Source organism: Neovison vison, chromosome 6, assembly GCF_020171115.1.
Source record: "Neovison vison isolate M4711 chromosome 6, ASM_NN_V1, whole genome shotgun sequence".
NCBI lineage: Eukaryota > Metazoa > Chordata > Mammalia > Carnivora > Mustelidae > Neogale > Neogale vison.
In genome coordinates this window covers 58072037-58090784 of record NC_058096.1, presented here as the reverse complement: position 1 = coordinate 58090784, position 18748 = coordinate 58072037, and positions in this window count along the sequence as shown.

Genomic DNA, 18748 nt, shown 5'->3' with positions numbered 1-18748 from the left:
CTGGGTAGATTCTCATTTAAATAAATTTCTCACATTTTTAACTATCTTTTGTTCAATTAAGTAGCCAGTTTGAAAGAAGTTACTGCTGAAATAAAGATGAGAAATAAAAGAGTAGAAAACCCACTTCCAGGGTTATGGCAATAAAAAGGAAATTGTCATCTCAAAAGAATTTTTCCTTAATTCGACCTAATTACAATTGTCTTTCTATACATAACAATAGAACTTTTTAGTTCTACATTAGAAAATGGCTTCTATCGCTCATTTTGCACCCATTATCTTCACAGATACAACCAAATGTTAAGTCGTCTGTTCTCATCCTGTCTCTCTCCACCTCAGACATTTAACAAAGCACCAGACACAGCCTGAGTCTGTCTTGTCTAGAGGAGACTGGCATCATCTCCATGGGCATACTACCATTAAGGTTATCTGGAATTGATGACCTTCCATTGTCCTCTATCGTGATTCCCAGGTGGCTTTTGTTATTTTCACTTTTCCTGATGGTACTGCTATTTTGTGTTTACTGGGCTTCTCCCAGGCTTTAGAGTTTGCTGAGATGCTTCTGATTTACAAAGCAGCCCAGATTTTTTTAGGCATATCTTTATGAATAAGCTGTATAGAAATTTCCATGGATAAAATAAGTGGATGAAAATTCAAATGTAATGTTACTAAAAGCATCATATATTAGTATTAAAATATTTATTATACTGAACTTTGGAACATATGCATATTCCCCAAAGTCAAGTCTTAGCAGGCCATTGCAATGATTTAGGAGCCTTTAGTATCCTTCCCTTTCTGCCCCACATTCCATCTTAGAGAACCTGCCCATTTCCTATTCTCAGAGCTCTCCCTCAATCCCTGTGAACTGGTGCAGATGACTGACTTCAGGGAGACAATGTGGGGTCTGAAAATGAGACTTAGAACTTTAGGTAGCTAGCTATAGGAGCTAGTTGTAGAATATAATGTAGATGCCAAAATGGAGGCACCATCTCTTGTGAACAGAAAAATGAAGGAAAATAGTTTATGCATAGAAAAAGAGAAGAGTAAAGCAAATTAGCACAGAAGAGCAGGGAAAAGGGAGCATTTGGGCTGGAGAGCTCCTGCCAGCTTTTCAGTTCCTGGCCATCCCGGATACCCTTCCTGTCCTCTGCAATGGCTCTGCCTCAGCTAGCTCGAGTGAATTTCTCTTTCTTGCAACTAAGTAAACAATGCTCAACTAAGACAATGAATAGGGTGAAAAGTTCTTTATTTGTAGTTGGAGGGATAATAAAATAACAGAGATAACAGACTTGGTATCAGAGCCACCATGCTGTCCAGCCCAAATGTTTCCCATTGCATTTTGTTTATTAATAACTTAAAATTCAAAAATTAAAAAGTAACACATTCTTATTATAAAAAAATCAAATAATGTGGAATTAAAGAAAGTTAATGATATGTATCCCAAGTTTCACTTTCTTCTGATGCATTCCTCAAGCAAATTCCTGTTAGTCTATTGCATAGCCTTCTAGATTTATGTATTTACAAATAAAAAATGCATTTATCTATCTATCCATCCATCTATCTATCTATCTATCTAGTCCTTCTCAATTTAAATACAATGTCTCTTTTTATTCTTTTCTAGACACAGGAAACATGTATGCAGGATTCTCCTATAAAGAGCCCTTCATGGGTCTGAGGCTGACCATCAATTATTTCTTAGTTTCCTTTCTCCAGGTTAGGCAATTCCAACTCCATTATCTTTTCCTTGGTAAAATCTATTTCAAGCTCATTTTTTTTCTTTTTCTCACTAGAAAAGAAAAACCAGTCTGTGAATTAAGTGCTCTAATAAAATTTTTTACAAATCTTTAATATTATAATTTTAATACTGGCTATCTTTGAATCAAAGTCTCATCATCTGTATAATGGGGTCATTGATTTATCTAGTCAGTTCTGAGGCTTAATTTTGTTTAACATTCAGGTGATTATTCTCAGCTAATACATATTATAGTCATGTATAATGTGATGTCCTCTCAGTTAATTCATTGTCTCTTTTCAAATTTATACTAAATAGAAACATGGCTTTCTTTTTTAACAAAATGTGACCATCTTAAAGCCAAAGATGGAGAATGGATATTCTTTAGAGGTATACTTCCCCTTTCTCCACAATCCCCCTATGGTGATCATCTAAATTATTCCCTGCACATCAACATTTGAATACTTATAAACTTGAGAAAGTTCTTCGTAAGTAAAGTAGTTAATTAAAATATGTTTTATAGATTTGATATTTCTGAGATGGCAGAATAGGAAAAATCTCAGTGCTTTTCCTTTCAATTATTTTTTAAACATCTGTTTTCAAATAATTGTTGAATTATATATCTACACAAAGCATGTAAGACTTACCTGTAAAGTTAAAATAATAGTGAAATAAATATCTCTGTACTTACCACCCAGTGTTCGGAGACAGGACATTACCAGCACATTGGAGGCAATGTGCCAAGTGTATTCCTTTATGCTCTCTCCTGGAAGTAACTTCTGTCCTAGTTCTTATTCCTCTTGCTTTTCTTTGTAGTTTTGCCACCTAGATATTTATCCTTAAACATTATTGTATTGCTTAGTTCCCTCAAATGTTAAACTTTATACAAATTGAATTATATTGCATGAATTTGTCTGAGATTTCAGCAAGATGATTTTGAAATTCATTCATGTTGGTGACTATAGGTTGAGTTCAATCATTTCATTGATAAATAATACTTCATTGTATGAATATTCCACAGTTTATTTGTCCATTATATGATTGATACGTTTTGGGGTTGCTTTCCAGTTTTTGCTACTATTGATAATGGACATCCTTAGATATTTGTCTAGCAGCAGGATTTCTTGGCTCCATCCAAAAAAAAAATCTTTTTAAACATGAAGCAAATGTCCTTAATATAATAGGGCCTGAGAAATGCTTCAGTGAATTAATTTCAAAAATCTGATAGTTGATTTAAAGTCTTTTTAATATTTCCTAACAAATATGTACCAAGGAACAATTATGAACTTATTTGTAGATGGAATATAAGGTGAAGACTTAGTAATTGTTTAATTTGTTTTTCCCATTCCAAAAGGAACTATCCCCTTGCTGAAGAAAACATGATATAATAGGAAAGGGATAACAATTCTATCATGTGTGCTCCTTGCTAGGCCACCGAGCAAGAACACATTTACCCACTAAGCCCTCTTAAAACTTCCCGGGACAAGGACAGATGGAGACAAATACAGTAAGTCAAATATTTGGCCAGCTGACTTTTTTTGTCAAATTGGTCTCTGCATGGGTGGCAGTCAACTTTCCCTTCAAGTCTCCCTCTTACCCTGTTATTAACATTCAAACATTCCCATTCCTATTCCCATGAGAAAGCATTTATTAAGCACTTAGTTATTCATTGTACTGCAAATGAAATCATGCCTATAAAGTGAATTAATGAAAAAGGACACTATTCTTTGTCACCAAAGAAAGTTTAAAAATTTTGTTTAACCTGTACCTTCTGTTAAGACTCTAGTTGCAATATCAATTCTTTCCATGCAATCTGATTGATTTATATGCCAACAAAGACCTAGACATTAAGAACACAAGGTCACTTATGATAATGTCCTTGCAATCACAAGCAACCTCGGGGAAGCCTGAGTTTGCCCACCGTCTTCCCCTCTGGCAGGAAATATTAAGAGGTTAGGTACTTTTCGCCTTGGAATGAGACCCTTCCATGTTCTCAAATGATGCAGCATTCTAGATTCGAGATTTTCTCAAATGATGCAGCATTTCTAGATTCCCTGACATTGGTAACCAATCTGACTTCTCTCGCTTTTCTTATCTGAATTCCTGGCTTCCAAATGCTTGGTTTATTTCTTTTGTTTCTTAACAGTCATTATTCTTTATTGCCCAAGTAACAAATTATCATTGTGGATGATTGTCCCAATTTACAGTCGAGGTGTGAATAATTGCCCTGGGTAGTGAACCACATCTCCAAATAGTGTGTTTGACTTTACTCATGTAGATTAAAGCAGATTAGCAAGAAATCACTCTTTTTCTGACACTCATCTCCTCCCAAAGGTCCTTTTCATATTCCAAGGGTCAGTTCTGTTTGTTCCTACCTTGTTTTCAGCTTTATTGTCTTTGTATTTCTTGCAATTAAACAAAGCCTAAAACAATTCTTATTGCGAAATGTTCTTTTAAAAAATTTTTAATTAACAGATAATGTATTATTTGTTTCAGGGGTACAGGTCTGTGAATCATCAGTCTTACACAATTCACAGCACTCACCATAGCACATACTTTCCCCAGTGTCCATCACCCAGCCACCCAATCCCTCCCACCTCCTTCCCCTCCAGCAACCCTTGGTTTGTTTCCTGAGATTGAGAGTCTCTTAGAGTTTGTCTCCCTCCCTGGTTTCATCTTGTTTCTTTAAATCTAATCTATAGACTTCTAGCTCAAGTGATGGGAGCACTCTTACTGGAAGAGTGCCTGAGGTCAGCTGCCTTTGGCCATCTTTTCTCTTCTTTGTAATGGTTACCTGCTAAGGCATTAGAGCTGCTGTGAGCTCTCACACAAATGTCTCCTGCTATAATATTTTCTTTAGTAACATTTTAAGTTAGAAAAATGAGAAGTAGCATATGCTTATCTTGTTAGAGTGGGGATTTGGACTCATTATCTTGATAAAATTGCAAGATAAATACAGGATTTCCAATTAGACATGAATTTCAGATAAAAATATATATATATACTTTAGTATATATATTTTAGTCTAAGTAGGTCCCATGTAACATTTGGGACAAACTTATGCTAAAATGTATTCATTCTTTCTCTGAAATTCAAATTTAACTGGTCATCCTGTATTTTAGTTCGCTAAATCTGGCAACTCTACCCCCTGAGCTGGCAGACTTCACAGTGGCCAGCAGATGTTGGTTGCTCATTAAAAAGCCACTACCTTCTCCAACACAGGGCTGCTGCCTTAGAGCTGGTATTGAAGCCAAAGTGGAGGCAACCAGAAGTCTAGTAATCATTTAGAATGGCTCATGTCCAAGAGAGCAAGAATTAGAGTGGACTTTATGCTCCAGTAGATTTTGCATCAGCTGATACAGATCAGTCTGGTGATTCTTCAAGATCTCAAAGAAGGATGGTCTTTCTCCCCAACACCTTCTTAGTGCTCTAGTAAGATAGTGGTGTTCCATAGTAAAATTACCCTGAGTTCCTCAGTCTAGCTTTTTAGATTCTCTTCTGTCCTCCTCGCCACTTTGTCCCAGCTTTTTCTGCCCTCTTGGTGACTTTATTTCCGTGGCTTTTTTTTTTTTTTTTTGGCCTTTTCTTGTCACTGGGCCTCTGTGGGGGTTATCGTAATCTATTCTAACAGATTTCAATAATCTTGACTTTTGGGTCAAAGTGGTTTGAATTCCTGTACTCTCATATCTCGGGAAGCCACTGATCTTATGCAAATATAGTTCCCTCAAGCAATTTCAAAGATTGTCTATAATAGCTGTAGCTTCTCTCGAAGAAGAAGGAGGAAAGGACGAAAGGGCAAGAAGGGGGAGATGAGGGATAAGAAGAGAGGGAGGGAGGAAGAGAGGAAGTGAGGGAGAGAGGAAGAAAAAGAAAAAAATAGAAATTGCCACTTCCTCACTAGCATTAAAAAAAGGAAGGAAGAAAGAAAATGATTGAAGTTTGATAGATCATAAAATGCGATGTATGTTAAAATCAGGGAAAAAAACGAAACAGGACTGATTCCAAAATTTCACGATAATCCCTGGAAACATCTTTGGTGTTCCAAAGATTTTTCTTTGTGTGGTGTTTCTGGAGGAGTGTGTATATAATCATACATACAAATGGGTTCATACTCTATAGCCTGTTTTCAAATCTTTTTTTTTTTTTCCATTTACTAGAATTTTATAAGGATTTTTCCATATGTTAGAAGTGGAGGAGAAAGAGTAAGGTATTCCCCAAACAGAGAGGTCACTCTGAGACGGGAAAACAAAGCAGGCCACCCCATTACAGTTTGCAGTGTTTCATTCAGGGTAACTTACTACCTGGCGGGGCGGGATCAGATGGAGGATGTCCACAGCAGCTGCGTAGGTATTCTCTGCAAAATCCAGACCTCAGTCCACAGAATTTACAGAGTGAGGGGACACGCAGAACGGCAGCGAGACCAAAGAGTTCCCACGCACCTCAAAGGGCTTGCATGGACCTACTTGACAGCTAACCCTTAATTAGATCTTGTGGCAACACCTGTGCACTAGGAAGGAAAAGATATGCTATCTCTAGCAGATTCATCGTAGGTCAAAACAAGCCTCCTCCGCATTCTGGGCTTTGGCGGGCTTTTCTAAGGTATGTATTAACCTCCAAAGGACCCGGAAGAGGTTACTGAGCAAACATGAACAAGAGGGAGGGCCAAAGATGAAGTCAGTCTTGTCAGCACTCCTACACCAGATCATTAAAAAATACCTGTAAAACATCACTCTAAACTAGAATGTTCCGCTGATTGTAATGCTTAATTATACATAACCAATCACCTATTATGTACATATAAATTGTTTCCTATTAACGTCTTATGGCTAAATCTTTGCAAACATCTTTTTTTTAAGGTTTTATTTATTTATTTGACAGAGAGCAGAAGAGAGAGGAAGATAGAGCACAAGCAGGGGGAGCGGCAGAGGGAGAAGGAGAAGCAGGCTTCCCACTGAGCAGGGAGCTCTATGTGGGGTTGGATCCCAGGACGCTGGATCATGACCTGAGCTGAAGGCAGATGTTTAATGCACTGAGCCACCCAGGCACTTCATGCATACACCTTAAATTATTTCCTTAGAATAAATTATCAACAGAATTTCTGGAGCTGGGTAAAGGGTATATTACCTATACACTTAAATTGATTTTTAAATTTTTGAATAATTATTGATTTACAGAAGAGTTGCAAAGATAGTACAGAAATTCTTGTACATCCTTCAACCAACTTCCTCTGATGTTGCCATCTTATGTAACTATTGTATATTTACTAAGTTAACACTGTAAATATTAAATTAAACCATAGCATTAGTGTCTTTTTTCTGTTCCAGATGCTAATACATAAAATTATATTGTAATTAGTTCTCATGTCTCCTTAATATTTTCTGAATTGTTTTTTTGTGACCTTGACACTTATGAAGAGTACCCATTAGTTATTTTTAGAGATGTTCCTCAGTTTATATTTGTCTGATGTTTTCTCATTATTAGACTGGTAATATGACCATTTATATGGCTTTATGGTTTTTGACATATACTTTTTCTTTTTTTTGAAGCCCTTTTGCACAATATAAGTGATAAGCTAATTGAGAGAAGTAGTTTAAAGCAGGAGATCTTTTAAAATGATACATATATATCCCCCACTTTTTTTTTTTTTTTAACATTATGTACTTTCACTTGTCAGTATTGTCATGTTGGGCCAAAGTTTTGTTATCTGTTTTATAGTATATTCTTGGAATTCCTTTTTTTTTTTTTTTTTAGGATTTTATTTATTTATTTGCCAGAGACAGAGGGAGAGAGAGCGAGCGAGCACAGGCAGACAAAGAGGCAGGCAGAGGCAGAGGGAGAAGCAGGCTCCCTGCCGAGCAAGAAGCCCGATGTGGGACTCCATCCCAGGACTCTGGGATCATGACCTGAGCTGAAGGCAGCTGCCCAACCAACTGAGCCACCCAGGCGTCCCGGAATTCCTTTTTTTTAATTAAATTCAATTAGCCAATATAATTATAACTACAATGAATAAATCACTTAGGATTCTAGTTCCACTTCGCTTAAAATGGAGAGAGAACTTCAGCACTTGAAAAGTAGCTCTTCAAGATCCTTATAATTTTCTTTTGCATTTGACTTACCCTTACCCACATCTAATTTGACAGCAATTTTTTCACTTTTAAAACTACAGTCATTGAGTCTTCTCAAAGCACTTGGCTTCCATTTGAAAAACAAATCAGTTTCTATTTAATCAGATTATACAATTTAATTAAATAACAATTACAATAATGAATAGAACTGACAGAAATTTAGGGAAAACACAACTAACTCTTGGTGATAAATGTCTTGATTTTAAGTGAAATATTAAACATTGAAAAAGCAGCAGTGCTGAGGTGAATGTGAGAGAAGATCTCTAGGTTCAAGCATTCAGTATGCAGAGGGAGCTAGTCAATGTGCTTTGTAGAAAGAATGGTGAGTGCTGGTTAATCTAGAAAAGTGGTTGAGAAGAGACCAGTAAAGGGAGCAGCTGATGTTCAGCCAAATTGTTCTAACCTATGTAAATTTCCCATTATATGTTAGGAGAATCTCAGTTTCCCTACCTTTGACAGCAGTAGATAATAGTATAAAACTTATATATCCAACTAGATTATATAGAAATAATCTATGTTGGTAGTAGAAAATTCCTTCTTGGTGATGACTAACAAGACTGAATTATTTTTCATCTTTTAGCTTATTGATCATCTGTATTTATTTGTTTATGAACTTAATGTATTTAGCAGTTAGCAGGTCAGTCGCTGACTGCATTTATTTCAAGGTTTCCAGACTTCGAATGGCTTCAATTATCTGGTAACAATTGTTTTACTAACTGCTGTATCACTAATCTGGGACTGAACTATTGCCTCTTTCTCCTCAATCAATCTCTGGTGACTCCCAGTAAGAACATTATAAGGGTCTGTAATTACAAAGCCACGTACAAAAAGAGAGGGAACATTCAGCAATTGAAAGGGGATTCAGCATGCCGATTAGAAATATGTCTAGGTAGGCCTTGCTACTTATATGATCTGCCATCTCTGTCTCCAGCCTCTCTGACATCCACTCCTACTGCTTTCCCCTTTTTTGGCCTTTGTACTGTTCTTGGGACACACCGAGCTTATGCCCACGAGGGGCCTTTCTGCCAGCTGTTTCCTCTGCCAGGAGTAGTCTGGCAGTTATCTGCGTGGTTCACTCCCTTACCTCCTCCAAGTCTTGGCTCAGGTGTCACCTTTACACTGAAGTCTACATTGGCTACCTACCTACCACTGTAACTTGCCACACCCACCACTTTCTAACATCCAAATTGCTTTTTTTTCTGCAACATTTATAACATCTACAGCTTTACTTATTCTATTTCATGTACTTACTTATCACATATGTTGTTTACTTCTGATTCCCATTACTAGAATGAAAACTCCACTCTATAGATAGGCATCTTTGTCCATTTTGTGTTCTGATATACTCCAACATCCCAGGACAGTGCCTGGCATGTTATAATCATTCAATAAAATTTTGTTAAATGAGGGGCATCTGGGTGGCTCAGTTGGCTGAGCATCTGACTTTTGTGTTTGGCTCAGGTCATAATATCAGGGTTGTGAAATGGAGCTCTGAATTGGGCTCCATGCTGGGCACGGAGCCTGCTTAAGATTCTCTCTCTGTAAAACTCATTCATTCATTCATTTAACACATTTTTTTTTTTTTTTAAAGAGAGAAAGGTGGGGAGGCAGGGGGAGGAGCAGAAGGAGAGACAAAGAAAGCCTTCAGATATGCAATGGAGAGACACAGGAAAGAGAAGTCCCTACTAGTGTACACTATCTGGAAAAATGTAAGTGAAATTTTAGTCTGAGGCTTTTGAAGATATTGCTGCTGTCTTTGTTGACCACCCCACAGGAGTGACTTTGGATCTTCAAACCACATAGATCCATCCTTTGTAGCTCTTTCAGATGGTCTGGTTTGCCTATGTAAGCCTATGTTGGTGTTATGTAAAAAGCCATTCCGTAACTAAAACTCTCTAGATTAGAGATTCCCACACTCCAGTGCCAAACCATAACAGTTTTCACTGGAACATCTCTCAGCTGTTTCTTGAATGCTCAGTACTGGGTGAGTCAGCTCAGGATGTTATAACAAAATACTGCAGACTTTGTAGTTTAAACAACAGACATTTATTTCTCACAGTTCTGGGCTAGGAAATCTAAGATCAAGGTGCTGGCAAGGTCAGTTTCATTCTGATGCCTTTTCTCTTGGTTCATGGGTGGTTGTCATCTTGCTGTGCACTGGACCTCTTCTCTGGGTTTTTGCAGTGGGGGTGTGAAGCAAGCTCTCTGATACCTCTTTTTATAAGGATGTTTTACCCCATCATGAGATTTCTACCTTTATGACCTCCTCTAACCCTAATTAATTCCCTAAGGACCCATTTTTAAAATACTATCCCATTGAGGTTAGAGCTTCAACATGTGAATTTCAGTGGGACATAAACATTCAGGCCGTAACACTGAGTGTTCAGGACTCTGAGTTCTGCAGCCCTGAGTATGAGAAGCATTAGGGAACATTTCTTACACCCTTCTCTCCTAGCTCACCTGCCACATATCCGAACTAAGGCAATGATCTTTTTTCCCCAACCCTTGGAGGAGAAAGCCAGAAGGACTGCTGTACGCAAAGGCAATATTGGTCTTCATTTTCTTCTCTCCCACTGAGACTATTACTATGTTTTAAAATTTTAAGGAAGCTTTAATAATTTTTTGTTTTAGACAATAATGAGAAACTGGTTTCCATTTTGTTTGGACATAATAAACCATAAACAATGTTGACCCCCCCCATACTAACAACAGGAATAATCCCGATAGTCTTAAAAAGTGTATCTTTTCTTCAGTTTAGACTTCAGAGACCTGAAGCTGCAAGCAGCTAAGGTGACAGAACCTCAAAGAGCGACAAGTCCCTCTGAGGAGGGACAGGACACACACACACTTCCACCGTTAGCAGAGGCTGGGAGGCAGAAAAGGCTGGAGGTAGAAGCTGGGAGGCTTTCATGTAAGCAGGTGGAAAGAAATCAGTTAGAATGTCAACAAATTCCTGTGGGCCAAGTGTGGGGTAGGATATCACTTTAGAATAACTGAGAGCCCAGTTCACAGGGGACATTCACAGGGATCTGCAAACTGTTTTCCATGGGCTTACCCTGGATGCTCACAGGAAACACCGGTCCGGGCAGAAGACCTGGGAGAGCTGCTCTTGCAGCCTCAGAAATAAGATGAGGTCTGTTTGCCATGGGGATAGAGGCAGAATCAGGGGACGGGCCCAGCCCCAAGGCCCAGGGGCACGGACTCTGCCTGACCCTGGGGCTGGTCCGGGAGAATCAGGAACCACCTCCAGTCCTTAGCAGGGGCCTAACCTCAAATAAAAAGTGACCGTAGTCTACTACTGACAGAAAGGCAAGGAAGAGCTTGGAGAGGAACGCCCTCGGAACCACACAGGCGCTGATGAACACCGAGGAGGGGGAAGGCGAACACGGAGGTGAGCTGCCCCGCCTCCCTGGCCCCGCAGGCCCCACCTAATGCACAAACCCTCTGCGGGAAGAAAATGAGGCCATGTGCTCTGAGATCGTGTAGCGACAAAGCTCTGACGGGACTTGTACATGGTTCATAGAAGGGTTGAGAAAGCAAATACTTAAGGGGCACATCTTTTCAGTCTTTTCAGCCTTACCTGGCTCAAAACTTCTGATCTTAAAAGAATGAGTGTTTGAGGGATGCCTGGGTGGCTCAGAGGGTTAAGCATCAGCTTTTGGCTCAGGTCATGATCCCAGGGTCCGGGAATCAAGTCCCGTGGTGTACTTCTTGCTCGGTGAGGAGCCTGCTTCTCCCCCATCCCCTGCATGTGTGCACTCTTTCTCTCTCTGACAAACAAATAAAACCTTTATTTAAAAAAAAAAAAAATTGAGTGTTTGAGATTTGGGGTGGCTCCACTGTCAACAGCCAGAGAGCCCTGGGAGCCTTCCCAGCATGGCCAAAGTGGCGGCAAGGTGACTAGGAGGTGTAGAACAGGAACAATTAAATTATCGTTCTGATGCACTCATTTCTTGGGTCCTTAGTTTTGTCATAAACCGTGAGGTTCTATAATTCAAAATCGAACCTCGTGAGTGGTTATTTGTTCTGCCCACCTGAAGGGAAGACTCTGGTTTGGGGAGTCCTGTGCCCACTCCTGCTTCTTGCTATGGTTTTCATGGTCAGATTTTTGTATCTAGCTCTTGGTCCCTGCACCGGTATTGACGCTCAGGCAGCCAGACTAAGTGGTGATAGGCAGGATGAATTATAGGAAAATTCATTTATCATTGTTTCCAGTGGAATAGTTTTTTTCAAACATTACACGCTGGAAAACATGTCCAGGCAATTTGGCTTTATAAAACCGGCTAAAAAAAATCAATATAACATTGATGATGTTAAATATTAAGATTATTTTTAAAAAACAATATTTCCCTAGATTCTCCAGCACATTCTCTAGCAATTCTTGTATGAATTTTATAAACATTCACAAGAGGCTATAGAAAGTTGAAGAGACAATTCACTTTTCAAGGTTAAATTTGCTTCTCAGAAGGCCCTCTACTTTATATTCTGCATGTGAACATAATTGCATAGTTAGGAAACACAGACTCAAATATGTTGATTACAATATAATTTCCATCACTTCATATATGAATTGCCAAGATTCCAACTTCAAATTTAATACAACACATACTCAAAAGAGAGAGAGAAAAAAGGTAACATTTACTCATACTGTTCCCCAGAATTTCAACTGATAATATGTTGAATATGAACTGATAATATGACTGAATCAAACTTGGAATTCAAGATTACCTCGAAAGTATACAGATGCAATTTTTCTTAAAGCAGCAACCACCTCAAACAACTGTTTTCTTCCTAAATAATGAGTTAAGAGAAACTGACAATTTGGTTTGTTTATAAATGTTATATTCATATTTCCTTCATATTCTGGAGGACCTGGCAAAAAGAAAACACAAGCAAGTTATAACATTTCTTTTATTTGTAAGTGATGATGGTCCTAAAAATAAAGGCAGTTGCTACCTGTATTAGAGCTTTGGTGTGCGAATCTGATGATCTATCAGTTTTCCAGGGAACGGTCAGAAGGATAAAAGAAATAAAGAAAATCCCATGGAATTCCTTCTCTCTGTTCTCTTATCTTCTGGTCTAAGTTTTCACAAAACAAAAGTTGGCAGGATTACATAGTCTATCTTTTTCATGTCCTCCTCAGGGCAAGGATGACTTTTCTTTCTTTCTTTTTTTAAAGATTTTATTTATTTATTGGCAGAGAGAAACACAGCTAGAGAGGGAACACAGCAGAGGGAGTGGGAAAGGAAGAAGCAGGCCCCCTGTGGAGCCAGGGGCCCAATACAGGGCTGGAGCCCAATGTGGGGCTCTGTTCCAGGACCCTGGGATCATGACCTGAGCCAAAGGCAGACACTTAACGCCTGAGCCATGCAGGTGCCCCAAGAGTGGTCTTTCTTACGTCGTTTTTTTTGTTTGTTTTTTGTTTTTCAAGATAGTCCTGGATCTTCTTTTGAAGGTATTTTATTTATTTTGTATTTCATTTTTTAAAAAAAGATTTTATTTGATACACAGAAAGAGAGATCACAAATAGGCAGAGAGGCAGGCAGAGACAGAGGGGGAAGCAGGCTCTCTGCTCAGCAGAGAGCCCGATGCGGGGCTTGATCCCAGGACCCTGGGATCATGACCTGAGCCGAAGGCAGAGGCTTAACCCACTGAGCCACCCAAGCACCCCTTTTTAAGGTATTTTAATTTGTAAAAGAATGTAACAGGCACTTGGATGGGTTTGCTGGGGACCACACAGTAGTTTAGAGTTAGCCCTTGTGACAAAGACCATTTGCTTCAAGAATTAGTTTGTTACATACTTTCTGAATTAGGAGAACTTCAATTTTATTCCAGTGTAATTTGAACACCTAGCAAATTCTGTTTACAGTTTTTCTCAGTTATTGTTTTTGGTTTTTTTTTTTCCGCATTTTTGTCTTTTTTTTTTCTGAGCATGAGTTAAATACGTTCATTATATAAAATCCAAATATTACGGAAATGCATCTGCTATAAGCTTCCCTAAAGACTTTATTTTAGACCAATGGACTTTTCATTATATAGCTTAAAACAGTGTAACAATTGTCTGTGTTATGGAGAAAGAGAGTACTTTAGAAAATTAGAGTGTAGTTAGGTTTCTCAGAAATTACCACAAGATATGTGGACCCAAAATTTTGTATATTTCTTCTGATCCTTCTTAGTCCCCATTCTGAATCCGTCCTCTCCTTGTAAATTATGATACCACCATTTTTAGTCCAGCATAAAAAATAGCTCCAAGATCATCTCAGAGATCTCACAATACTGTCACAAGTTGTCCCAAAGAAACTCATTTTGTTTGAATTTAGATTTAGATTTTGGGTCATTAAAAATACCTTTAGCTTACCTTCTAAATGACCACCAAATATACAGAACAAAAAGAAAACATCAGAACTGAAAAAGTTTGGCTTAATATCATTCGTTTTACTAAAGGTTAGTTAAATAATGTTTAAATAAATTACATTTAGTAGTTTTATTGTGCCACTTATGTACAGTAACATCTTAACTATCTGGAATTTAATTAACCGGCAAACGCATCCCCTAAGAACATAGATTGAAACCAAAACTAAAACCAAAATAGATCATAGGAACAAAAGCTCTTGTTCCTCATGTGTAGAAGGACTTCCAGATTTCCCCTCAAAGCCAATTGCTCTTATGTAGCACATAATTTTATTAAGTTTTATATAGCCTATGGTTTTAATAAACTTGGCTATCAGGTTTATGACCATCTTCAAGGTTAGAAGAATCATGGAATATGGGAGAGTTGCTTCTTCTTTCAAGAACATTGGCTACTGTGAGAAGAACTCTGAGCTTAAAGAAAAAGGGAAAAGAACAAGAAAAATTTTACAAATAACAGAAAAATTTCAGTTGAGATTTCGAGTAACAGCTCCTTAAGAGGTCTGTTTTATGCCATAAAAATCACACATCCAAGGGCTTTTCAACCTAATTGTTTCTTTGCTCTTCTTTGAGGATTAAATGTCTCTTCTGAGCTCTCTCAGGGGTAAGGTAAGTACTACGGTCCTACTCCAGTCTCCCGTAGGTTAGAGGCAGATTGTCCACATATTTGACCCTCTAACCTCCTTCTAACCAGCACCACCCCTCCTTCACATTTCTTCTCACTTAGAGCCTAGGCTTTCTGGCTATTAGTATGATATGGTAGAAAGGACACTAACTTTTGAGCCAAACAGGTACAGTGCTAAATCCAGGCTGCCATTCACAAATTCTATAACCTGGGATGAATTACTTAACTTCCATGAATTTTAGTTTAATCATCTGTGAATGGTTTTAATCATCTCTGTAGGAGGATGCAGTCTTACTATCATAGAGGTATTGTGAAAATTGAATAGGAACATGCATGCTTAACTATGCACAGTATATAATAAGTGCCATTATGCCATTATAAACTAGTTACCCTCACTCTCCTCTGGTAATCCTCAACCGCTAAATTTCTGATTATTCCATAATCACGGAAATCTTTGGCACTTGGCTCATTGGTTTCTTTCTTTCTTAGTGCTTGATATCATTCATTTGATATTACTACCCCATTATTACTTTGCTACTTTTCAGTAGCCCATTGTCAGGAGCTGACTTGTGCCTTGGTGTTGGATCTCACTATTTCCTAAGATCTTAAATTTCAAAGTATGTTCTTTCTGTTACTTTCTTCTTTACCTCCACTTTTTGTGTATTTGCTTTCACAAATATAGTCCTATAACTCTAGTCAAGTAACTGCTTAATTGTCTTCCAATATGTAAAGTCCACTTTTTTACTTTTTTCTCCTATCCAGTCTACAACTGCTGACCCAAGACTTCAAACATTCATTCAGTGCTTTCTTCTCTATTGCCCCTTGTCCTTCCATGGTACCCTCTAAAAATTCTTTATCTGTGTACATTCTAACTTTTCTGTTCACACAGGTCCTTTATCAGATAGATTTGTTGCAAATATTTTCTCTCAATCTATGTTTTGCTTAATCATTTTCTTAGTGTTTTTTGATGACTAGAAGCTTTTAATTATGAAGTCTGATTACCAGAATTTCTTGTATTTCCTATGTCCTGAGAAATCTTTGCCTATTCCATAGTCAAGAAGAATTTCTCATGTATTTTCACTGGAAGTTTAGCTTTTATACTGAAGTAAAAAAAAAAATCATCTCCAATTAATCATTGCATATTGTGAGAAGTGAGGGAGAAGGTCTGTTTACTTTTTTCATATACTTCTCCAGATTTTTTAGCACCACCTGTTGAAAGACTTTTCTGCCCCTATTGAATTATTCTGACACCTTCATGTAAAGCTATTGCTTAAATGTGTGTATTAAAAAGAAATTCTTTATTACCTATGGTCTGTGTCTACCTCTCCATCATTAAATATCTTACAGTTCTGCCACCTCCATGGAGTATACTGCCCAACCAAACTTCTTTGAGTTTCTAAAATTCCTGTGCTCTTCCCTCTTCTCTAGCTGGCTAACTTCTCTTTATCTTTAGAAATCTCCTGTTTGGAAGAAACTTCTCCCATCCCTTCTTCCTAAGCACACATCCCAGCTTTGAATTAGATACCCCCTTTCTGATCTCCTGAATACCTGTGGTTATCTATAGCATAGTTATTATAAAGTTGCTCTATTATTTTTAATTCTCTTGTCTATCTCTCACACCATAGTATAATTTCATCAAGAAAAGGAATTCTCCTTTCATCGAGGTGCTCAATAAATTGTTATTGAAAGAATGAATAGAGCATGATCCATTAGTTGTTCACAGAGAGGATCATGGATCATTAAAAAGATTTAAAATTTTATTTCATATATATGCTCTATTTAAGAAGGCATGAACATACGTAATATGGCTTAAAATGCTTCTGTCCAAAATATTTAACGTTTTTAACATGATGCACATATCCTCAGAAACGCAGAAAACTTATTATTTAGAGTAGTAGAAGTTATGAAGATTTCGTATGATTTATTGGTAGTTCTATATTTTTAATAACAGTGAAGGCAGCCATTTTAAAAAAAATATACCGAATAAAAGAAAACAAGATAACCTCTCAGGCAAAATTACAATATACTGTCTAGATTTCTCCTGAAGACGTCTGTCAAAATTTCTTTTGACCTAAATGCATCTTCTTCAAGGAAGGTAGGTTCCTGACTTTTTGACCAGAGATTAGCAAGTCCTGACCCATTAACTGCTACTTCTGTTGTATAAGTTAATAATAGTCTCCATTTATTATTTGCCATGATTTGGTGCCTTTACTTATATCAACAAATGAAGAAGTGAAGCAAATTGCCTCAGGTAAAACAGCTCAGAGGTGGTAGACCATGTGTGACTACAGCCTGGAAATAAGCACCCTGGTGTACCAGAACCCTTTCTGTTTTCACGCTGTGAACTGTAGTTAATCTAGACACTAGCTTACTTTTGGTGATAACCGTGGATCGTAAACACAGAACTTTAACTATGTTGATAGCTGTTTTCCAACAAAACCTTCTTACTGGTGAATAAAATATCCATATATATTTCAGGTCTTTTTTATCTGTAACATTTTATTGATAATCATTTTATTGATAATCACTCTTATGGGAAGAGTAAAAATTCTTTGTAATAAAAGTAATGTCTGAACCATAAGAGACTCTTAATCTCACAAAACAAACTGAGGATTGCTGGGGGTAGGAGAGTAGGGAGAGAGTGGTTGAGTTATGGACATTGGGGAAAGTATGTGCTATGGTGAGCGCTGTGAAGTGTGTAAAGCTGATGATTCACAGACCTGTACCCCTGGGGCTAATAATACATTATATGTTAATAAAAAAATTAAAAATTATAAAAAAATAAATTAAAAGTAATGTCTGGCATTTGTAAGATATTATAAGACATTTATAATAAAAACAAATATAACTCCTTTGAGTTGCTTGAAGAAATGTGTAATATTAAGGCAAATCATTAGTGGTTGAAATGTATTTCCCACAAATCCCACCAGTTGTTTTAAACGCAATCTCACAGTAACAGTTTGTTCAGCCAAGATTAACATAAGCCAATATACACATTTGTAGAAAAATTCAACCCAATTACTTTGAGAACACTGACATATTTTAGATTAAAATGCCAAAAACTCAAATTTTCTTAATAATTAGTTTCAAAAATGACATTTTTAAAGAGAAAAACTGTCCTTAAAAACACCTCCATGCACTTATGTTACATCTATTATACCAGATATTGAGTTGCATAAATGGGCAAAAATAAGAAAAGCAACTCATCTCAACAGTTAATAGCTCATGTTTTTTTCTAGTTGACATATGAGGCAAGTTGCCTTAAAGGTCATTAGCCACGTGTTCTGCAGATAAATCTTACAACTGTTGCTGTTTAACTTGGCAGGTCTGTAAAATATTAGAAATCTGTGATTGAAACTCTGGAAGTTTTTGCAAAGTTCTAAAACTTAAAAAATTGAAACTACGGCAAAGATTGTTCATGTTTTTATTGTCTGAAATCAAACGATAGCAACTCCTGGCTTTTTTATCTTCTCAAATACAGCTCTGAGCATCTCTTTCTTGATTTAGGGAAACATATCTATCCCTATACACCAATTCAATGGGTTTATGGGATCTTTATTGGGACTTTGGGAGAATGGGGAGAAAGCCATCAGAAATACACCTTTTATATTATTTTATAGTCAGAAGATTAAGGAAAAAAATAAGAGACTATAAGGCTGAATGAGCAAGTGTTAACAGAACATTTCAATATGAATACTAGAAGGGGACTAGCTAAAATTATTATAATTTCAGATGCTGTCTGCATGGAAAATTTAAACTACATTATTACAGCAAATCAAGTAGAGAATTTAAGGATTATGTGTGCTGATTAGTAGAAGAAGGAAATTTAGGAATAGATCAATAGAGCAAATAAACTTTAAC